This window comes from Polyodon spathula, chromosome 28 (genome assembly GCF_017654505.1).
Source record: "Polyodon spathula isolate WHYD16114869_AA chromosome 28, ASM1765450v1, whole genome shotgun sequence".
Lineage (NCBI taxonomy): Eukaryota > Metazoa > Chordata > Actinopteri > Acipenseriformes > Polyodontidae > Polyodon > Polyodon spathula.
In genome coordinates this window covers 2,988,563-3,013,453 of record NC_054561.1, presented here as the reverse complement: position 1 = coordinate 3,013,453, position 24,891 = coordinate 2,988,563, and the positions used below count along the sequence as shown (strand labels likewise).

Below are 24,891 nucleotides of genomic sequence, written 5' to 3'. Positions count from 1 at the left end.
GCGATTCGTTTCTTATATTGACGCTCATGCCAATCAATGGCTAGGGCTTAGCCAGTACATTTAAAAAGAAAACCCTCATCATTACGGTGTTAGCTAATCAACTGCTGAGCCACAACTCACTCTGAGAGAGGAATCAACGCCCTTTTGCAAATTCTCCATTAAACTCTACAGGACTTGAAGTACATTACCTGAAAGGACCTGAAGTTCAGGGAAGCAAACTTTTGGACAAAATTGTTTTCTCTGGGGTTCTGAATTCAAACTGCTGTAACAGTGATTGGGTTATTGTTTTAGAAGTGCATACAGTACATGGTATACTGTTTTCATCAGCCTTACATTCAGGACCCTCTTGACAACAAGACAGCTCGATCTGCTGACAGCTATTCTGTAAACACAGGCAGGGACAGTGTTAATGACCATTTAAACTGCATTAACAGAGACTGACAGCCAAAGGGTCTAGATAGCAACACAGAGACATACAAGCACTAACAAAAACAGTCGAGCGTAATATGTTTTGTAGCAATTCCAGCTATACAATAACAAAGAGAAAACAGGAAAGTCAACAATCCTTGATTATCTTAAGATCTCATGCCTCTGGCAAATACAGCATTCAATGCACAGCATTGTCCCTTTGTGAGTGAACATTTAAAACATTACAAAACAGATGGATGGGGGTATACAATAGGATGAGTCTATTATGCTTAACTGCACAGGAAAACCTGTCAATTTATAATGCCATTCAAGAAACCAACAGCCTATACAACAGTTTATCCAACCTTATTTTAATAATTTGGAAGAGTAAAATTGTACGACTAAGTCCAGTGTCATACAATTTTAGTCCAAGGCCCAGTGTCTAAATTCCTAACCATGTGCTTGTCAAAATTACATGACATGGTTTATGCTTACAACAACAGACCAGGGTGTATTTTAGAAAGAAATGGTTTTTAACTGTAGACTAAAATGTTAATAACCCTATTATCTCAGCATGTACTATACACCCCCAGCTAGCAAACATTACAATTACAAGTCAAAATGAGAAGTACTGCGAAGTGGTTAACAGTAACTGCTGACTGTAGTCAGCTACGCACAACATGCTGTACCAAATCTGGATTAGGAGATATTTACCAAAACAATCCCTTATTACACTTACTAATTGGGCAAATCCTGTATTCAAATGATTTAATGAGGTAAAATCCTTATTACTCTGCAATGACACTAATCAGTGGAGGCCTGCTATGAACTGTACTGTTCAGTAGAGTATGATCTCATTTTGACACAAAACACAAAATCCTTCCAGCAAGATCGGCACAGGGACTGCTGCGGTCATTATAAGTGATCATAAGAGTCGTCATCGTCCTGCCCCCCACACAGAACAACATCATTGACTTTATAACCGTATTCTGTCCTGTATGTACTGTTGCACTGTATAGAATTTGGAAGGTTTTTTTTTTTTTTTCTAATAAATGCCATCCACTTCAAGAAGTGCAATTGTTTTAATTACTTGCTCTGCTGTACAATGTCACTTTGATTTGCATCAGCCGGACCGCAACGTTTCCTAACTCGCCAAAACAGACATTGCCAATCAAACAGCCGATGTCGTTTCAATTTCCACTCGTTCTATCCTCTTGCCAATTGTATCAATAAATGTCCCTTCAATTCCTTTCTCGCTTGTTCCCATGCCAATCAGATTAAAACACGTCTTTGAAATTCATCTCTGCCCCTCATTCACAAGTCTGTGACTTCCTGTGTTTCAGATCCATGCCATGCCTCAGACTGCTTCAACTGTCCTTCTCATGAACGGTTGATCTATCCACTTGCTAATTAAAACCCTCAATGCAGCTAAAGCCAAACTAAATAATTCCACAAATATTATCCTGCACTTTCATTTTTCAAAAATCAGGTGTCTATATCAGGTGAAATGAATCTCGGTTTACGTGACTTTGCTATAATATATATATATATATATTTTTTTAATATAAAAGTATTGCAGGTTTACAGTGTTTTAGATTCTATGTCACATGTGCTTCCAGCCTTCTGTTCTAAATGTAGTTTTACTGAGCATTCATTTATGCCCGCTTGTTCTCTCTCTCTCTCTCTCTCTCTCTCTCTCTCTCTCTCTCTCTGTGTGCTGAATTTGAAGTCGTGTCTTGGGTTAACTTTATGTATTCCATTTACGACTTAAGAGACTTCAATCAAGACCCTTCTTTCCCTTCTTTTTTTCTAGGCTGAGGAGATTTAATTTTTTTAACCTGTCCTCACAGTCCTGTTTCAGCCTAGTTGCCCTTCTCTGTGCATTTGAGAGCAATCTTGTCTTTTTTTGTAGTGAGGTAACCCTAAATGCACACAGTATTCTAGGCGTGGTCTACCTTGCGATTGGAATTGCAGGACAGGTACGATTCGTGGAATTATTATTTATTTATTTTTACTGAAAACAGTAGGAAATGACACCTAAAAAATATATATAAATACATATCCCCACTAGCACAGCACAGCACACCCACTCACTATGCCAGAGAGTGGGCAGATGAAACCGCATCAGTGACACAGTCACAAAGCCCCAGAGTATGCATTCGCATGCTGCACTCCATAAATTACTCCAGTGTCATTTTTCCATTAAAAACACGATTTGCTACAGTGCAGTGTCTGCAAAGCGTCACTCGTCTATAAATATCAGATTTCCTCATCTCAAGACATGAGCCCCACTGAGGAGCGAGCTAAAGCCTACCTATGAAATCGGCAAGCGAAATAAAAGCACGGCTATATTGCCATCTTCAGACAGCATCCATTAACACTGACTCTGCATTTCAATTCAAGAAGGCCACAGCATGGTTTATTAAAACAGCATCCTTTGGCCAGAGAGATTATCTGCATGACTTTTTTGAGGTCTGGGGAGTTAAGCTGTGTAGCGATATTTGAATTGAAACTACAGTCTTTGTGTAGGTAGCCTCAAAGTGATTTTTGGAGACTGGCGTCGTGAATGCATTATCATTTTAACGCAACCTGCATTTCTTTAATGAGATTTTGACCTTAAAACAATGCCAGGTAGTCCAGGATAATGGCCTTAACATTTTGGGTTGGATTGTGACCTTGAGAAAAATGCACAAATCAATCATAAAATTAAATACTATTAAACAAACATTTTGATTTTTTTGAGGAGTGGGTTACCATTAGAAATGTGCCATATGTTTTAGGCACCTAATAGTAAAAATCCTCTTTCTAAAAGTTTGTAATGATCAGCATGGTTCACAAGTGGCCCACACACATATAGGGATACTGTCTATTATTATCTAAACCAGGGGTGTCCAATCACAGTCCTGGAGGGCCATTCCACTCCAGGTTTAACAGGTAGCACTATAGAATTATCTACTTCAGGGTCTTGCTGGAGGTTTAATTGGTTCAATTAAACACTTTAAAACAGGGTTGGAACAAAAACCAGGAGCAGAAGGGCCACCCCTGCTCAACAATAAATCTGCTCAAAAGTTTGTATTCAAGTTTTCAGTGGTAATAATGAGAGCAATAGCCTGATGGAAAACAAAAACAGCAGTATGATTATTAGGGTGGTGCGTCATTGAGACCCACTCCCTGTTGTTCCGATCATTAAAATATCCCTAAACAGGAAAGTTAATGATCCTGAATTATCTCGAATCTCGAGGCACTAGTCTGACTGGAGATCGCAGTGTGAGGGAGAGGCAGAGCAATTAGAAACATTAAAAAAAAGCCTGAAAACCAAAACAATAGCAACACAGGCGTTACTGCGCCAAAGAAAAGCGTAATTTCACTAGAAAATGTGGGGCTGCGTTGCATAGCGATAGGCCAATAGAGACCAATGAAATTGTACAGATTAGGGGTTATTTTCATACTGTCAAGCACCACTTCTCTGAAATGTATTTACAGCATTGTGCTTTCAAAGAACTCTAAATGGAAATAACAATTTAAACTTTTTTAATTTATTTTTTGACACATGCTGTGATTATACCGGGTAGTTAAAAAAAAAAAAAGTGTTGCTAGGGAACACCCCTCTACCAAATTCCTAGTTCCAATCTACCATTCTAGTTCCTTTATGTGACCCATGTGGCATAAGTTGACTTCTGCCACAGAGAAGAGGAATACTTATACTTGCGCCGTTCAGCTGTGCATTTCCCTAAACCAATCCCTTAATGACAGATGTAAACCTAAAATATACGAGAGAGAGAGATGAGCAGAAACTGTGATTATGATATTCCCCTTGTAGAAAAACATTTCATTTCAAAATAGCAAAATTGTAATAGCAAAAATACAAACTGAATTTAAGATAATGTTACCAAATTAAGGGAAAGCACTCCATACAATTACCTTGTTAAATCGATATAATTTCCTTACCCGTTGATCTACTTGATTTACATGTTATGAACGAACAACCCATTTAGGAGAACAACGTGCTAATCGGTTTGCTAAACTCTGCAGCACAAGGGCAGTGTGTGTGTGCTTCAATGGCTGCCCATGCATTTGGGTTGGCACATGGAGTGGGGCTACAGATGCTGGCACTCAAGATGGAGAAGTGATGAAGACTGATGTCACTCACTGGGATATTCTTCCCTAAGCAGCTCGGTGGCAGCTTGCTGCTCTTCATCTTTATTCATCGCAACTCAATTTAATAAGAGTCCCAACGCCCACTTATTCCTATAAGGGCAGAGTTAGTTTCTGATCCTGTACCAGTTGTCAATAGGTCCGGGGGGCTATGCAGTGGGAATGTGACATCAATGGGGATGGTTCTTCCATTGGAACAGGAAACTTTTAAATTACCCCCTCGCTCTCGCCACACCCCACCAATAGCAGCTTGGAATAGAAATGATGATTCAGCCATCTTTACACTTGTTGCAACTTCAAACCATCTAGCTTTAAAAGCGATAGCATGAACATTTAGTGTTTGTGACGTTGAGATCTGACATTGGTGGCTATCCCAACCGTAACACCCATGGTCGAAATGGTGTGGTGGTATTGCAAATTGAACAAAAATACTAATTCTGATTGAGCGTGTCCCTTCGCATAAATTAATAATGCAATGCTGGTGTGATTCTTGTAGGTAACATCTTCATACTTGGAACACAGAATATCCCATGCCAAGTTCGTTCCACCTTTTAAGCTATGATTCCCGGGTAGTACTATGCAAGATCCTGTGTCACGTTGGTTATTCAAAACAGCTTGCCTGCATGACAGACACTTCAGAGCTTTTCCAGTTAAATTCCAGGGAAAATCCATTATCCTGGTCCCAGATAACTTCAAAAAAAGGACAGAAGAACCTCTTTATCAAGCAAGCCTACATCCAGCAACACCAGAGGGGCAGAGTGTCACCTGTTCAATATCCTTCAACACTGCAAAGCGAGATAACACTTGAAGCAAGCAGTCTGAATTCTAGTATGTGTTTTTTTTTTTTTTTAAACACACAGAAGGGGAAAGAAATGGCTTTAAAAAGGAACAAAACTAAAATGGAAGAATACCAAAGATTTCTTAAATCTTCATGTACATGAAGTGCCTGCTCGTACCCTGTGCCTTAGCGACTCCCTGGGTGAAATAAGAAATAGCAGCCACCCTCCGCATTCCCCCCATCCATCGCATTTCCACTGGTATTGATCCCTTGCATCAGTAGTAAATCTGCATGTTGTGTGATGCAGCCATTATCCACTCAACACAAGTAACTGGAACTCACAAATTTACCACAATGCTATATGCACAAAATACTGAAGTCATTATGCTCTTCCGTGAATTGAAATAATAATGGAAAACAACACAAAAGCATTCTTGTGTACCTATTACGAAAAAATAAAACGCAAGCTTTGCTTTATTTGTAGATGCAAAATAAAAATAATAATAACGCTTCTGATGATCTGCAAAGTTGCATTTGAAATTTGCAATTGAAAACCAAGATAGCTGGAACTGTGACATTGAAACCTGGTTTGTAGAGATGAGATCATCACGTGGTTCAGTTTATAGGATTAGAGGGTCTAGATTAGTGAGTCGGTTTATTTTGTTTGATATTAATTTTATACACATTCAGCAATAGAAAAGTTAGAAGAGATACACAACAGTACTAAGGAGTACCAAGATAAAATGAATGTTTTTGATTTGTTCAAAGATTCAGTTCTCATTTCTAAACCCTGGTTATGGTCAGCTATTTTCTGGGTTGTGAATTTTCCACGTCACAAATCCTACAGAAATGCATGGCTACAAGCTCAGCTACTGATTTTGTGCCACGTTTCTTCCTTTGCCTTGACTGCTGCAGCATAAACAAGTTACTTCAAAATGTACAAAAAGTCTGACATATGTAAAAGACTGAAGATCATAAAGAAGGTCAATTTTGAGGATAAAGCACTAGTAACATCCAACAACTACCATCTCTCACCATATCCCATGTTAAAACTATGATCCAGTAATTCAAAGCATGTTGCAGAAACTTGTAGAACTGTACCAATCTCAGATCACCTGAGGTCCAACACATGTGTATCCCCGGCGAAGGCTGCAATAACAGTGCACTCAAGCCAGCTTATTAAAACAATTACTTTTAAATATAAGGCAGTCCTGTAATTACAGTGATTCAGGGGGAGGGCTTGGATGTGTTTGTGTATGCATTTTAGGAATCGTGATGGCTTGATCTGCAAAGCTGTTGTTACGGTTTGAAAATGCCAGCTATCAGTCTGGGTGCAGGGGGTGGTACAGCTACGGTAGCATGGGTAAACCGTGGCATTTATCCAGGGCTCGGGTGGAAATAAATATGGCAGAGGACTGCTATTCTGTTTTCCTAAAGTAAGGTTCGCAAAATCAAATCCATGTTGATTAATAGCTTATTGTTACACATCTATGGTTTCTTCAGTATGAGCAAGAAAAGAAAAAAGCAGAAGAGCCCTGTCTTTAGCAACTGATCCCTTTTCCTTCTGCTTTCTAAAAAAAAAAAAAAAACGCACACTATGCAATTTGACCAGAACAAACACACACAGCTTGCCCTTTCTGTTCAAGGGTAAATTATCTCACCACAACCATAAACAAGACTGTGAGCTACAGCAGTATTTAAAGAAGAATGTAGTGTCATCATTTTAGGGGGTCAACGTTGTCCATTGTTAAATATTTATTGTTTATATATACAGTACTGTGCAAAAGTTTTAGGCAGGTGTGAAAAAATGCTGTAAAATAGACTTGTTAATAGTTTACATTTATCAATTAACAAAATGCAAAGTGAGTGAACAGAAGAAAAATCTAAATCAAATCCATATTTGGTGTTGGTACACTTTCACAAAGTCAAGGATCTTGTAGGCATGGCCCCCACAGAGCCCTGGTCTCAACATCATCGAGTCTGTCTGGGATTACATGAAGAGAGAGAAGCAACTGAGGCTGCCTAAATCCACAGAAGAACTGTGGTTAGTTCTCCAAGATGTTTGGGCCAACCTACCTGCCGAGTTCCTTCAAAAACTGTGTGCAAGTGTACCTAGAAGAATTGATGCTGTTTTGAAGGCAAAGGGTGGTCACACCAAATATAGATTTTATGTAGATTTTTCTTCTGTTCACTCACTTTGCATTTTGTTAATTGATAAATATAATCTATTAACATGTCTATTTTTGAAAGCATTCTTTACAGCATTTTTTCACACCCGCCTAAAACTTTTGCACAGTACTGTATATAATTTGTTAAATAAATAAATAATGCCCAGTTTGTTAAATAAATAAATAAATAAAATGATATTTATATTTAAGAGCATCCTGGCAAGTCAAAACCTGTTAACGATCAATCGTTGTCTCATTTATAACACATGTACAACAATCAAGTCACGTAAAAAAAAAATAAACTAAAACAGATGTTGTTCGTTGTTTTAACCCCAACCTGAAATCGGTTTACATGCTGAATTTAGCAAGGAATCAATTGGGTAACCTTGTGCAAATAAAACAGGACAAGTGAAGAAAAGATGAAAACATATCCACAGCAGTGTGTCATTTCCTCTTCATGCAATTTAAGTTGGCAACCATTTCAAGCAACGATATACAACAGAATGTAAGAGAAACGACACAAAAAACGTGAGAAAATCCAGCTGCAGAAATCAACAGGGAAAAAAAAACTTATTCTTTGGAAACGAGCGTGCATTCATTCTCAAAAGGCTGGCGTGCATCAGCATCTTTAAATATTAATAAATAATGCCTAGGGCTGTGAAAATAATTTCCCTCGATTCCTTCCAGAGTACATGCTGGCAAGGCTGCCATGTATGTTAATATTCCCTGAGGCCTTGCCATCTGCCTCGGTCTCAATTACAGCATGGGCTGGGTTTAGATTCCGACTCTCCAGTTTGTGAATCAGACTAGATCAGAAACTCCAGTTGACACTGTATCAAGCAGACCCCACTGATTTAACCTGTGCCCTCTCCAGCTTCGAAGGCCAACCATTTAAATAAAACAGACTGTAAATCTCGTGGCAATGTGTTTATGTATTAGTTCATATATGTATTTAGTTTTCAGCGAGAGTAGTGACAAAAAAAAACACCATCAGGGTATGAAACCATGGATCATATTTAGTCTTTGCAGAATCTGATGGAGCCTACTGTAAATACAGCGTGCATTTTGGTAGAAATGCTGAAAAACTTGACAGGTTATACACAAGTACCATAAAAATCTGGGGTTCAGCAGTTACAAAACTGAAAGTACGTCAAGAAAAATCAGAATTACACAAAGCAGCAGTAATAGTTGGCAAATACTTTGTATCTGTGACGCAACAAGAGAAAACACCTGTACACCAGGAGTTGGATTCAGCTTATAGAGAAAGAGTGGAAAAAAACAGACAGAAGCTATTTTTATATTTGAATAACTCCCAAGTATTGCTTATTATAGTTCTTCTCTTAGTATGTTACTTAAACTTACCAGCAAATGTGTTCCAAACTGCACTGAAAGGAACATATCCTTAAAGTATGTTATAAATTTGTTGAGGCGAGGTGGGGTCACAGGGAACCTTTGTGTATCTTGAAGAATTTAGTGACCCTGTCAAGCTACAAGGCTAAATCCCACAGATTTATTCTCCCTTTTTGTGTGTGTGTTTTGTGCGACAGGGAGGGGTCAATCATATATATATATATATATATATATATATATATATATATATATATATATATATATATATGTGATCTGAAAAAACTGTGATCGTGAATGTCAGTACCAAGTTTTGGATAGTTAGTTCTGTAGATACGTAAAAAAAAAGGGTGGGGTAGGGTACAGAAGCACAAATTGCAACTGGGCGTGTTGTACAGTACCAGCTCTGTACCATCAATAGCACACCTCCTGCTTGCATTGTCCCTTCTAGGGTGAAAACCTTGAAGAATCCCATACTAGTGAAGGCACCACCATCCACTACTCTGCCCAGAAACTGAAGAAGACAGTGCCCTTCAGTAGAGGTTCTCAGCTACTCCAATGTCATCTCTCCAGCCTGGGGTCCGATAAATACTTACATCAGCCGGACAGATGGAAGACTTGATTGTGTTGAGACAGGTCTGGGCCAAGGGCCACAGTCACTTCCCTCTCACCCTCCGAGAACATCAAAATTGATTTTCTTCTGGGTCAAACCAAGAAGCACCCTGGGGGTGGACGGGGCGACACGAGCTGACAGGAGAAGGCAGCAACGGGCAAGCGCGAGAGATGTTTACAGGCAGCTCTATGGGATACTGCAAAGTTGTAGAGCTGGAATAAAATAAACGATGCACATCTTCACACAGATGACTGCGGAGAAGCGGCAGAGATTAAACAGTCACGTTTTCAAATCACGTCGACTGATTGACGTAGTGACGTTCTGGATTATAATATGGCTGTCTGTTTTGTTAAGTGTCAAATATTTGATGGGATATTGTAACAATGACAATAAAGCCCACATATTCATCATTCAAGAGCCACTTGATGGAATGCAGGATTCATGATAAGTGACTGCACTGTCCTATTAAATATTGTATGGATCAGGGTTCTTCAAATGCACAATGAATCATTTCAACTCTGCTGAAAATGTTCCTGCGCTCAAGACACATAAAAACAAGAAGGAGCGAAAAGGTAGGGCTGGGAGCAGATTAGAATTTGACCTTTGTGAAAAACCAGCTGAATTCAGAACCCCAGGTTTAAACACGATTCTCACAACACATCATATTCCTATCATGAACATGATCTGGTGAAGAATTCTCTGCTCAGTTGATGCAACGCTACACGTTTAAAGAGATCTAAATTTTCCTGAATACTTCATTTCTTACCTGTTTTCTTCTATGTGTGTTTTGTACTGCTGTTTCTGCTTGAATAATTATTTACAAAGCTTTCTGAAGTGGAATATTGTGAGGATGTAAAAATGACTAAGTGCAACTGTAATTGCTGTCCTCTTTGCAAAGTTTTTTTTTTTTTTTATTATTAACTAACTCACAGCTGCTACAGTTGCAGAGGGGGGAAGATATTACAGTTGCACACCTCTAAAGTGGTCATTCTTAAAACCTCACATCAGTCTTTCCAGAAGCTTTCCTTTAATAGCTGCAGTGGTAGGTATAGACCCGTGCTTATGTAATGATTTCATAAAACCTGGTAGAGCAGTTAACAGAGAACTCTCGTTTTCTATGTGTACAGTCGTTCTCTGCACCCCTCCCCCAATCCATTTTTTACGCTTTTTATGCTATTTTAATTCTTTTTTTTTCAAATTCTAGGCTTGACGTGCTGTGCAATTAAACCTTTCATCCTGACACTGCCAGGTGAGAAGAAAGGAAGAATTCGCCCCACACCACTGGTTCTGTCGTACGGAGAGAGAGAGAGAGAGAGAGAGAGAGAGAGGAGAGCCAGATTCAGAGTCAACATCCAAACGACATTTTGTCAAGCTCACTATCTATTTTCAGAGGCAAATGTGATCCTGTAAGCAGTTAGCCTTCCACTTTATTAAAGGCTGTGATTTAATGGGGCTGCACTTCCAGTCAATTTGCAACGCTGCTTGACAATCACAAAGATATATGAGACCTAACTGCAAGCCCTGTCACTTGGTCTCCTGTACTATACTGTAAAGCATAGTTGTGACCATAGTGCTTAATCTGAAACCATGTCTTTCAATTAAGGTTTGAAAAATTGGCGCTAGCCAGCAACCAGTTTAACCCACAAGTACTAAACTAATTTTTCTTTGAAAAAAAATCAGAACACAAGTTGTATTGATGTCATTTTATACGTTACATTTAGGTTTAACTTTTGCGGTTCACAAAAGATCATATCAATATAATGAAAGGAAAACTAAAAATAACAGGGATGCCAGTTAGAAATGCTCCAAAAAATGAGGACAATGGCATTTAATGGGTTAAAAGGCAGATGCCTGTGACTCATAAAAGAACTGTGTTGTATTAAAAACTTGCTAGCCAGTTAATATTATTATTGTATCACCTTGTATTGTGGCAGAATATTACATTATTATGTAGCAAGAAACATAAAAAATTCATGCAAAGAAACTTAAGATCTTCAACAACATAATATCACTGATTAAAATCCGGGTTAAAACTCCTTTAATAGGAAACAATATGACTGATCAGGGATAGAAATAAGATTCACATTGCATAGCAGCCCATTCCAGGTTTTGATACAAGCTCGATTAGCCACAGCGTATTGGCGTCTTATTAAAATCATAGTAAAACCAGGAATGGATCAAACTGCTATGCAATTTTTGGAGGGGTCTTATTTCCATCCCTGCTGACAAATATGTAGTTAGCATTTATGTGACGGCCTCTTTGAAAACACCTTTGTGTTGCAAGCAACTGTTGCGGCAGGTATAACAGTTTGACTGTGAAGTACATCTGCCCATACAAATGAGGCTAACATGCACTAATCCATTTTGACAACATGTTATTTCTTGCAGATCCAGACTGCCAAACAAATGCATTCAGTTTTCAAGATAAACTATTTGCATTTGAATATGACAATACAGCAAAATTACTGCTCCATAATATTACTTATTTATAACTACATGAAATAGCTCACTTAATAAACAAGCAAAAAAAAAAAAAAAGAGGATGTTTCCTGGTATTCTTATTCAAATATATTTTGCAATTCACCACTCTTGTCAATAGCGGTTTATTATTTATAATGATATAAATAATTACATTTGCATATGCAAACAACAGAACACTTTTTCTGTTACATCAAAAACATATAATTTCCCAACACCATTTCAGGATCAGGCTTCTTAAGTGACAGGTTTACCATGTGGAAAAGTTGTTGCATCAAAATTATTATTTAGGCAGCAAGCTGAATTTAACACCTAAAAGTAGTTCTTGTATGAACTGGGATTCCACAGCAAAACAAACGATCCACCATCCTTAGTTTGGGTCTGTTCATATCTATATAAAACACTGTAACTCCATTTCTGTCTCAGTCTGCTCATATTAGAGGGAGACGATTTTTTATTTTTTTTTTATTTAGTTGCCGCCAATGATTTTACCCCAGTTTTCTCCCCAATTTGGAATTGGCAATTGTATTTTTATTAATCCCGGTTCACGCATCTTCTGAAACGTGTCCCTGCCTAGCCATCAGTCCTATAGTGCCGGAGGACAACACAGATCTGAATGGCTCCACCGCAGACCTGCAGGCACCCTATCAGCCACAGGGGGCACTGGTGCACATTGCCCTGCCGACCTAAGCCCTCCCTACCCAGGCAGCGCTGGGCCAATTGTGCGCCACCCCCTAGGAATTCCCGATCACGGTCGGCAATGACCAGGGATTCGAACCCGTTATCTCCAGGCTATAAGGTGCAAATTTCAGTTAAATAAATTAAGGAACTCTTCCAGCGTATTCTTTTACAGGTAGTTCACAGACTTTGTTATTTATAAAATGATTTTATAGAACAGCCTCAATTGTGTTGAAATGTACAGTCCATTTGGTTTATTTTGATTTCATTTTCTACTCTTCTACTGGGAAGAAAAAGTTGTTCCTTCCCTCAATGCTTTCCTTGTTTAGAGTGGAATAAGGGCTCGTGCAGGCTTCCAGATAAAAGATCAGCTTTTTTATCAACTCGTCATTGTTTTGGAAAGAGATGTTGTTGACGCAGGCCAATCCATTAAAGATGCAACATCTCTTTCCCTGACCAAGTCAAACAGACAACTGCATTGCATTAATTCAATTAGCAATCCATTAATTTAATGTGATTACATGAAATGGATCACTGTGCAAAGTTTAAACTAGCTCTGTTGGCAGTAAAGCTGGAACGCAGGCATACAATATGTCTGCTGACACCAAATGCCACCTGTTCGGTTTTCTTCTGCATATCTCTGTCTCTATGAGGCTACCTTTCAGGTAGCCTCCATTTAACAGCTGGCCTACCTGTGGCACGGCTTCTAGCTATGTGGGGAGCCAAGTCAATAATTTACAGCCCTAACAGGCTGTAAACGGAGGGAGTTTCCAGCACAAAAGACACCTGAAGCGTGGGCCCATGAAAAATAAAAATGCACAGGTGGTATGTTAAATTAGCATAGGATAACAGCTTGAATTAATAATCTATACCCTGGGTAAAGCTCTTTAAACCGCCCTTCTATTTTACTGTTCAATTGAGAGACTGTGGTTGCATTAGGATGAGGCTCCCAATTAGCAAGAGAGACCTTTGCAGTATGTTTGGATAAAAGCAACCTTTCTGACCCTTTTAACTTGAATAATGATTGTGTGACATATTCTGAGGGCTTAATGATTTACCTCACCTGTTAGAGTTAACAGGCAATACATAAAAAGCAAGCAGCCTTTTCAACTGGACAACTGACCACAGGGATGGTTAACCCTTCAATGCCTGATAGATGCAATTCTCTAGGCTCTCACTAGATGGCAGTATAATCATCATTGCTCCCATCTAGTCTAGATTCAGACTGAGAGAGGAGTCTTATAACATGTAGGCAAACTTATTATCACAATTATAAAAAAGTTTTCTAAACCCTACATCAATGCAAACATTGGTCACTCCTGTGTTGGAGGCCAAAGATACATCGCTGAATATGTATTGTCACCGCCAAGAGCTACTGTACATCATCACAGAATCATTACTGGAGAACGAAGCCATGAGCCCTCGAAGTAATGCTGGATACAAATCAACATTATTATCTCCCATTCAAACAGCATAAAGCTTTCAGCTATTAGGTCTAAATTCTAATTAACCTTTACAACAAGGTGCAGTACATTGTGTAGACTAGAGAAAAACATTAATGACAAAAAAACACATCACATGTTATGGTTCAGAATCCTTATACAAATTAGCCTGGTCATCTAAGATCGTTAGCAGTCGCCAATTACTTTATTATTTTCTCCCAATTTGGAATGTCCAATTATCTTTTAGGCTCAGCTCACCGCTACCACCCCTGCGCTGACTCGGGAGTGGCGAAGACGAACACATGCTGTCCTCCAACGCGTGTGCCGTCAACCGACCGCTTCTTCACACACTGCAGACTCACCATGCAGCCACCTCAGAGCTACAGTGTCGGAGGACAACGCAGCTCTGGGCAGCTTACAAGGAAGCCAGCAGGCGCCCGGCCAGACCACAGGGGTTGCTGGTGTGCAAAGGACACCCTGGCCGACCTAAGGCCCCCCCCCCATCCTTGCAATAAAACGTCTCCTTATTTTGAATTCCATGTCATTTGTTAGACAACCAAGCAGTTACGATCAACGTCCTTACTATTAGTTTTATTATTGTTGTATTTTCCTTTTTGCTATCGCTATGACGCTGTCTCCCTGTCGGCCAAACACCAATTTCATGGTTGGAGGACACAGAATAATTAGTTAACCCCTTAGCAGTCAAAGAACTTCTAGCTGGTGACACACAGTTGCTACTGTATCTTTTTTTGGTAAGTAACATAGTTGAAAAGTTAAACCAATATCTTTTCTGAACACCTACAATTTGGGTAATCCACATACACACTGGTGTTTAAACCTACATTATTATGTACTAAATCAGCCGTGAGAAGGCAGAAACAGTACTGACAATATCAGAAGGATGTCCCTAAAGCTTTCATTTCCTTCAAGATACTGCGTAATTCCCCTTACAGGTTTCTATAAACCTTTCTGCCACCAAAAGACACTTTTTAAAATCTATCTTTAAATCAATTTAGCACAAGACACCCTTTTTAAAACAATTTCAATCCATTCCAGGATTTCTGATTTGGTCCTATGGGTTTGTCTAATATCAAGTGTGCCTATTTAAGCTCATAGTAAAACCTACAGCAGCTCAAACCGCTATGCAATGGGAGTGTGGGGGTCTTACTTACAACCCTGAACGTTTTACTGCATGACTAAAGAAATGAATGACTGAAACCTTCAAAAATCGCTGTATTCCACTGGGACACAAAACAAACTCATTAGCCATTTGGATTCTCCAACAGCCACTGTAGCAAACATACCAACCCTATGTAGTTTTAGTGGAACACATGTATTGGGTGTTCTATGTGCTTTCCTGTCATTCTCTGCTTGGTTTTCCCAAGTGCAGCAAGTCAATGTAGGTAATGTACACAGTGTTGTAATTCTGTAAAGTGCTTCCTGACTTGTCTTCTCATACACATACAAGCATGCATGCATGCATACACACTGCTGTTTTAATTAAAACAGTAGGTTTCCCCAGTCCCTAGTGTTTATATGAAAAATGGACCAAACAGCATTCAATTACTTTGTTCCCTTGTCATGAAAAAATAAGATACAAAAAAAAATAAAAAATCTATGCAAGATGATTTGCATGTAATTTTCCACTATCCTGTAAATAGCTTTTTTTATTTTTGTTTACAGTTAAAACCATTTAATATTTTACAGCTTTTTTTTACATTATGTTTAAATATATAGCCTTGAAATAAAATAATACATCATTATAAAACGGTTGGTCTAAGGCCTCGTACTCATCCACACTAAATAATCGATCTCTAGAACCGTACTCAAACCCGTTCTAATTAATCCAGCTCAAAGCGTCCACACTGAAGTGCTGTTTCATGTTTACTCGGGCGTAATGTGTCCACACACTATTAAAATAGTTTGGTTACAGTTCCTAGCAGCGCAACGAACAGTGGAAATTAATACGATACTATCCCACCATGCACTGCATTTTATTTTAAAATAATGTGTTATATATTAAATACAGGTCCATATTGCTAAAAAAAAGTAAAACAAGTAGGACTTGAAGTTTTCAGGTTTTATTTTTAAACAAACTGAGCTGATTCTGTGTCATAATTAAACTCAGAAAATACTGTTAATTACAAAACAAGCTTTGCTTTTTACTTTCATATCTTGCCTGAGCCTAATTCTAGTCACTTTATTTCAAAACAGAGCTGACAAATATCGTGAACTGTTTATCCCCGATCATACTTTTAACTCTTATTTCATTTTTATGGTTGCTTAATTAAATGTTGTGCTTTTGTTATTTCCCCCAGTAGGTTGACAGAAATGTACTGATAGAATTTTTTATTTTTTTTTTATTTAAAAAAAACCCACAGAAATTAATACCCAGTGCAGAGTGTACACTGACAGCAAGTCCTCCAGGCGTCTACTCTGAGTACAACACCAAACATATCGCAATGCATTTTGGGATACTGGATGATACACAAAAAAATGTATTTCAGTATTACAGCGTCCACACTTCTGACAAACCGCACTACCTGATGCGATCAAATTAGAACCGGACTCGAAACTGCCCCCTGAGGTGGTTTCGAGTACAGTATTAAACGCTGCGTAGTGTGGGCGCTAACCATATTTAGCACTTTTAAGCCAGTTTTAAAGGCAACTAATACAGTTTAAAAGTCACAGTGTAGACAGGGCCTAAATGCGGTTGCGAGGTCACCTTTTGCTTTTAATACTGTTTAAGTACACACACAGTTTGGTTGCAAAAGGTAGCGACATCCGCACTAGTTAATCCTGCTTGTAACAAATAGCAAGTTCTGTTATCTTTATTGTATTTAATCAAAAGTACAGTTGTATAATATTCTGTTGTAAGAAAAAAATGATATATATATCTTTGGTTTTGCAACATAAATAAAACTATGTGGGACAATCTGTGTCCCCAAACACCACTGTGCTCCCACAACTCGTTTTTCCACCAAAACTGAACGTCTCATCTGTTTGTTTTGGCACTCAGGAAATGTCTCAGTAAATGACAAAGACGCAAAAACTACTCTTAGACAATAGTAGATTTTCAAACCAGTCATTTAGAAACCACTCAAGTCGTTCCCACCTGCCTTCCGGTTGGAAGATCGTCCAAATGTCTGAATCTATCGTCACGGTACTGCAGATCATCCCCGCTGTGTTTAGCAGTGCAGAAAAAGCAAACAGTGTCTCTGCTGGTTTTGTAGAAAAGAACAGAGCTGTGCTTGAAGAACTCTCGATCGATAACGAACAGTACTTTCTTCCAAAAGTATATTAAAAAAAACAACCTCCATGCTGCCGCCACACAAACTCAACGAATGTCTGAGTTTAGTGGTTAGTTTAAACAGGGAGTCGCTAACTTCAGTAATGAAAGGCAGGTGTGCACAACAAACAACCGCAGGGAGTGCTGTTTGTTCATACGGTTGTCGTGCCAACCGCAGTGTTTGTGTGTGTGTACGAGGCCTACTGAAAGTGAGCGTTCATTCTCATTGACCAGGTCAATCTGCTTTCTCTAAGTCCGCTGTCTGACTCTCGATTCCCCTGGGTATCCAAACAGGGCAAATTATCAGCCACAGAAAACTGCTGTCTAATTACAGTATCTGTTAACGGCTGCACCCAAACTGTTTTCCAGCAGTGCTGGGATTTGAATTACTGTTCGCCACCCCAAGATTACAGTCCAAGCCCCAGCATTCGTCCATTAATCCAACTGACTAAACACACACCATGCCTTTGTGTCGGGGCAATTAGAGAACAGTGTCTTTTCAGCTTAGTCTAATTGGATTTGTGATTTCTCTGTGATGCACAGATTTTTTTGTACCAAACGCAACTGGATTCAAACGCAAATTCAAATCCCAGTACGGCGGACTTCAAAGAGAAACGCTCTGACCAAAATACTGTCTGGAAGAACAAAGGCAATATGCAATCTTCATTAGAAACTAATAACACAGGCTCCTTTTGAAATGTTTTGTTGGATATTGTTGCAGGTATAGTACAGCATTTCGTCTTCAAAACTAAATTGCTGCACTGTTATTTCCTTGCAACATATGTTTTAGCCTTTTGCTTTAAAACAAACCTGAAACTCCAAGCAGTCACTCTGCAATCCTACTGTGGTAAAAAAATAAAAAATAACTAATAATAATAATAATAATAATATATATATAAATTAATTACCACCGGCACTCAATTCTCAACTATTTATTTCACAATGGTTCTTTGTTGCCTTAGCAATAGGGAACCAGTCCATTTCACACAGTAAACATAATGTTTTCTTACACACTGATTACTGTAATTTGCATACAAATACCAGAAACCAAGCAGCCTGTATCAGATGTTTACAGAGAAGTAGTACGTTGTTACCTAATGCAGAACTTCGCTTGTTCCTATTGTCACTATGGCAGAGACAAGAAAACCATCAAAACAAGAAGTGCTATGAACTTTTAAAAGATGTAATATTAATTTAGCATGGCCTCCTCTCTTAACGAGGTGATCTTGTTGTTAATCCACCCTCCGTTGCCAGGTACAATAATGACGAGTATTACTACTGTGGACATCAAGCCTACCTTTTCTCAGCTGCTCCAGTCCTCACAAAGATTTGTGCTTGCTGGCTGTCTGCAGGAGTGAATGGTCGGATTCCTCTCTCCCTGTCCACAGCCAAGCTTCCATTCCCCGAGTTATAAATCCACCAATATCCTGCTGGAATAAACACACACAAGGACTTCAATAAACAACACGCAGAAGAGTCAACATGGCATGCTAAGACCGGACACACATCATGTTTGGATACTTGGGAGCTGCTTCATAAAACAAAAAAAACAAAAAAACAAAAAATCAGGGTGGAGAGGATTATATGGTTATGGGGTTTTTTTTTTTTTTTTTTGTTTTTTTTTTTTAAACTTACATTTTAAACTTACACAAGGAATTGAGCGCTTCTTGTTCAAACAGTTTCTTCTTAAAATACACTTGTGAGTGACTCAAGTATCACGAGGAGGAAACTGACAATTTGGAGGAGCAGATCCAACCTGTCAGTCAATTTTAAACCATCTTGTGCACTTCATAGCAACCTGTGGCGGAATGTCCTGCCCATGAATATATCACACACATATATATATATATATATATATATATATATACACACACACACACACACACATATATATATATACATACACACACACACACACACACACACACACACACATTAGCATATATGCACTGTTATTATTATTATTAGTATTACATGACTGATCAGCTACTGCTCATTGAACTAGCTGACAGTCACGCATCCTTACTAAACTCGGGCAGATTATGGTCGAGGGGTGATAAGATAATTACTAGCTAGCTAACCTCTCAGCCATAATATAAAAGCCTGTAGCTTTTCTTCTTTGTGGAAAGTGTGTTCAGAGTAGAGAACGGCAGTCGAGAGAAAGGAGGTAGTTAAAACATAGAAAGCTTAAAACAATTGCCAAACCAGCGTGATACTTGTTTGGTTATTCAAGTTATGTGTTTGTTCTTTTGGCCATCATGACCTTTTGTTTTGAAAAAGTGTTTAGTTTAAATCTTCTGTTTTATTATTTAATATAGCACTGAGCGCCGTCTCGTCTCAGTTTTCCCCACCAGAACTACTGTGTTGTGGTTTCATTTCCCTGGTCTGACGTCAATCTACAGCCATCTCTTTCACACACCCTTATACCTTAAGGGATAATTCATGAATGTATCATTTTTCATTAAGTGACTTGGTGACTGTATGTCTTTGAGAATCTAACACAATCGTTTAGGGTTTAAGTTTGAACTGGTACAGTTTAGTTACTGCAACACATTCACAAATATCATAGAGGCTAGAGTCACTACTTAGTAACAACAGTCAACATAGAGAAAGCAATTCATACAAGGATGTAGACAATGTTCTGTAGTCTTTACTGCATTTTACAGAGTCTACGTATGATTGCACAGCCAGAGTACTCTGCAGTTCTCTTGTCCTTTTCCATGTAACAAACTCTTATTTAAAAATGTGTTCCTCCCTTAGGAATGTAGATAGCGTATTATGGGATGGCTTGGCATTCATTAAAATGAAACAGCTCTGCTCTCCCAGCGCAATGCTGCTAAAGTGCGGTGAACGAGAGCTTGCTCAGCCTCCCGCATCGAGTGAAGAGAGAAATTTCATGGTCTATTAGTTTTTTTTTAGATTTCTTTTTATTCATTCAGCAGGTCTGGGCTCTGGGTCTCAGCCAAAGAACATGGGCATGAAAACTATTGTTTTAAAGAGATATACAGCTGGTTTCACATTAGGCAGTTCAAGATTAGTGGTGCTGTGAATGAAACCAGCCACCTTTGTTGTGGAGCCTAAGAAAGACACCAAACACGTGCACACCTAAAGCTTGAGTGATAATTTGCAAAAAAATAAGAATACAGTACGTGTTATAATACCTGTAGTAGGACCTATAGAATGTTTTAGATATATTCTAAGTTATTTGCTGACCACAAGCTTGCATCTGCTACCATACCATTGTGGATGAGACTGAATACCATGATCTTTACAGTGCTCAGAAATGAACACCCCAGAAAAACAGACTGTCCCATTTAAACAGTTTTATCTTTCATGCAAGTTATTCCACAAGAGCTAGAAAGACTCCAAGCCTGCATGACTAGGAGCTGGAATAAATGGGCTTTTCATATGCTTATTGAAAAAGTTCTGCTTTTAATTTTCAAAATATATTAATTCATTAATTGTTTACTGCAGTATACTACACGTTCAATACAATGTACATGAAGCCGGCGAGTTCAATACTCAGAAAGCTAGAACCTCACATAAGTACGATCTCATAACCAATAATGTTTTGGGCTCAGCACTGAAGATCTGAAAGCAGGCAGATCAATGTCTATAACGAAAGTGTTATATGTGAGCCTTCAAACTCAATACAGAGAACTTGAAGCTGGAACAGTAAGCCAGGGGGCTCAAGACTAACAAAATAATTCAGTGCTGGGATCTTGTAGCCAACATGTTCAATAAAGAAAAATTAAATACGTACAGAATAGAAGCGTCTTTGAGCCTGCCAATTTAATAGCAATAACTCATGGGGCGTCCAATGGCTCAATTCTGTTTAATACAAGTAATATCATTTAAGATCTCAATGTCTATCTGTAACGTCTGGCAGCTGTGGGTTCTCAGCTGGGTTTGTGAGGTTGTCTGATCCCTCATTAGGTACAAACTGCTAACTGTATCAGAGTCTGAAGAGCTGACACACCATCTGCATGTTCATGCTCTCCCCAGGACAGTACAGAAACATACAAACTAACTTATTCCATTATAACAGCCTTGCATCTACACATTCACAAAGTTTCAGGCAGTGGCCCCTCAGAGAGGCACGAGGTACTAAATTAAGGCCAACGTTTGCCGGTTCTGTAAACAAAAGGAATTTTTAGTTATTTGTTTATTTCTTCCTTGGGGGACCCCTGTGGGGACCACTGGGTGGTGGGGGGGGGGGGGGGGCAGTTTCTGTAGCTGGGGCATAATACAATTAAAAATAAACGTTCATTTCATTCAGATTGGTGCCCCTTTGCTGTTGTGAACTCTCTCTTTGGAGTGTGTATTCCACAGCCACTCTATGACAATAAGAGCCCAATGTTCAAATAGAAAATACATTATACAGTATTGGGTTCTTTACTAACAGGCTCTGCTTTCTCCTCTCTGCTTGAGATCGCCCATAATGCATCGCGTGCCAACATTGCCTCAGCTGATTGCCATTTCTGCTGGGTTCACCTGTGTAAATTAAGCCTATGGCTGGGGATGCACCCTAGCACCCACACATCTACAAAGAGCTTATCCAAATGGGGGCTGTGCTAGGAGGTGTCCGAAACTACCAATTTCAGAGGTAAAGGGGTTAATTGATGCATAAGCCTGTGTGCTCAGGATCTATCTCCCAGTGTTTCCCCAAGCAGAAACACCAGTTCCAAGAAGGCTCCATCATGACGGAATCATGGCACGGCAGGTAAGGAATAAATAGATGGCAGCTGTATTGTGAGATATCACTGCCCCCCACTCCCCGCCCCACCATGCTGGTATCTTCCCGGGCACAGATTTTAGAAAGAATAATAACGGTTCTTCACCTTGGTATCAAAGACCCTGCCAACGCTCTGGGGAACAGGGATCGGGTGACCGTTTTAGCATCACACTATAACCTGCGTCATCACTAATCAACACTACTGATGTATTTGTTGGCCACTTTTGACAGCTATGACATGCAGGTACAAGTGATCTCAATACAGCCACCAAATCTGTAGTAACCACATTTCTCTCCTGTAAGCCTATGATATTTACATGAGACTTGTAATTTTGATTGGCAGCAATTAGGCACATGGAACTGATGCTGAATAATGCATGCACCTGCAAACGTACCCCTACGATTGACTGAAGGGGCATTTGGAACCCTGTCAGTCCTAAGAGCCAGCTAATTCCATTCTAGTCTAGTACAGAATAATTAACCAAAGATGAAAGTGCTATACACCACCAAGTTCCAGTAAACTAACATGTCTTTGTAATGCTGCTGTATTTTATCTGTATTTTATCTGTGGCTAGAATATATTGCAGAATGTTCCACCCAAGTGCGTAACAGTACTCGTCCCACTTTGAATATTTATACCGAGAGATGATGTTAGTAAAGCAAGCTGGTTCTGTTGTTAGTTAAACTGGACTGATTACCATGTAAATAGGATTATCTTTCATCACTTTTTCTCTCTCTCTATCGTAGTTTTTGTGTTGTTATATCTTTCAGGTATCAAGGTATGAACACAACATATTTACCCCCAGGCAAGAACACTGTGGAAATGCCACGAAAAAGTATATTCAAAGCATGCAGAAATGAATCTCCACAAACAGGTTCAGCAACAAGCTTTTCCCAAGCAATAGATTTCAAATGCTGATCCAATGGCCAGTGCAGGGCAAAAACAGGTCCCCCATGATTCACAGTGAAAAGGATGTACTTCTTATTAGCATAAAAGTCTACAGAAAGTGGAACCAAATTTGGAAAAGCAAGTGTACCATCCAGCAATTGAAAGGCCGGGGACAAGCAAAGGAAATTAGTGAAGTGTGTATGCAAAACCACTGGATTATAAAAAAAAAAGCATTATACCACTTCAAGATGAAACATTAAATGTATTATAAGCAGAAAAAATAACCAGAATTTTCTCTAGTTATAATGCAACAAATGTTCCTAAACATATAAATGCTTACCTGAAAAACAGTAAATGTTAAATTGTAGAATATTTCGCTTTTTATGTTCACCTTTCAAAGACATTCTATTTTCACCGACAGTGAATTATCAAAACAAAATAAGTTATTAAATAGAATTAAAAATAACACGGGAAACACTCCCTTCTTGTACTGGACAGAGCAATCTTGAGCAGCTGCAGTCCTTTCCACTGAAGATGACTTAAAGAAATCGTGCAGCTCTACGCAGTGTGTGTTCACTACTTTACCAGATGCAAACTAAACCGGCTGCAAGGTTCCTAGATGCAGTGTAACAGGTAGTGCGTTAATAAGGCAAACACTTGCTGCATTTATTTTTAAGTTATAAAAAACATGCATATTTGTGCAAAATATTAATTAGGTCAATGCCCACAGCAGTCACTGCTGACATGAAGAGTTTTGTTGTTTTGTTTTTTTTAACAAAAAAGGAACAATTAGGTCTAATTGCACTTGTCTATGGGTTTCTCTATTAGACAGGATGAAGAGAAATGACACTCAATGGGGCGGCAAGAAAAATTATATCTGTCACGCATGCAAATATACTGAGCTCTGAGTCACAGGAACTTAACAAAACCAACCATTATCCTACTCTGCGTTTAGGGGGGAAAAAAGTAGCAATTCCAACACCACACAATGGAATTGCTTCAGGGCAGACTGACAATTGAGAAAGTCATTTTGCTTGAAGCTATTAACATGACCATTATTGCTTTCTTCTGCTGAACTCTCTTATTTGTGATCAGCTGAATGTTAGAAAGAAAACAAAAATGTGCTGGATCAAGAAATGTGTAAAACTTTATAACCATCTGATAATTTGCAAAGGCACAGTATCTGGGAAAAGCATTGAAAACTGCTAAATTACTGTGTTAATGCATTTTTACAAGGTCTGAAGGACTATAAACTTTTACAAGGACTCTGTTTATCAATGGAAAACCTAACGATATATTGCATTGTGTCCAGTATACTGGGCAGTGAATTGGGCGATACAGACTGTGATTATCAAAACATTTTATAATAAGGTTTGCTTGAATTCTCATCATACTTTCAGTATTATTAATTCATCGTCTTTTTTTATTTTGCACAATACTGTACTGGACTGAATAAAACTGAAGAGATACATGTAAAGCACTCTGACCGCTACCCTCTCCCACCCACCTCCAATTCCTCCTCATAGAGATCCACTCATCCTGGCTCTCTCTGTCACCCCACCACTATACCAATGTTCTGGTCTGTATGAGGACTAAGATTTCCCCCCCTCACAGTAATAACCTACGTCCTACTCAAATACACAGGAACTCTGTAGGTAACAAAATGTTACAGCTGTACTATGAATACATAAAATACCCAAAGCAGTGCCATAGTGAAATGTTATATTGGAGTCACACTGTCACTAACACTAGTTGTCCTTTAGAGGTCAGCACTTCAATAATGCAGCACTGTTTTTTTTAAGTGGATACTACTGATATATTTAATGAGTCAAATTCTGAATCATGCTCCCACCATTTAATGCAGTACAATTGATTGGCTCTTGAAATAGGACTAAAACAGCTATAATTATT

The 24,891-nt window shown here is 38.8% G+C and overlaps 1 protein-coding gene across 6 annotated transcripts in view; it reads right to left on the bottom strand.

Moving 5' to 3' along the window:
- Positions 1-18,782, bottom strand: part of LOC121301861 (protein TANC2-like) — a 159,838-nt gene extending 141,056 nt beyond the window's left edge. For all 6 annotated transcript variants that reach the window (XM_041231524.1, XM_041231527.1, XM_041231528.1 and 3 more), the window contains exon 1: positions 18,654-18,782. The gene's annotated coding sequence lies outside the window, so the exon portion shown is untranslated. The remainder of the gene's footprint in view (positions 1-18,653) is intronic.
- Between the last annotated feature and the right edge of the window lie 6,109 nt (positions 18,783-24,891).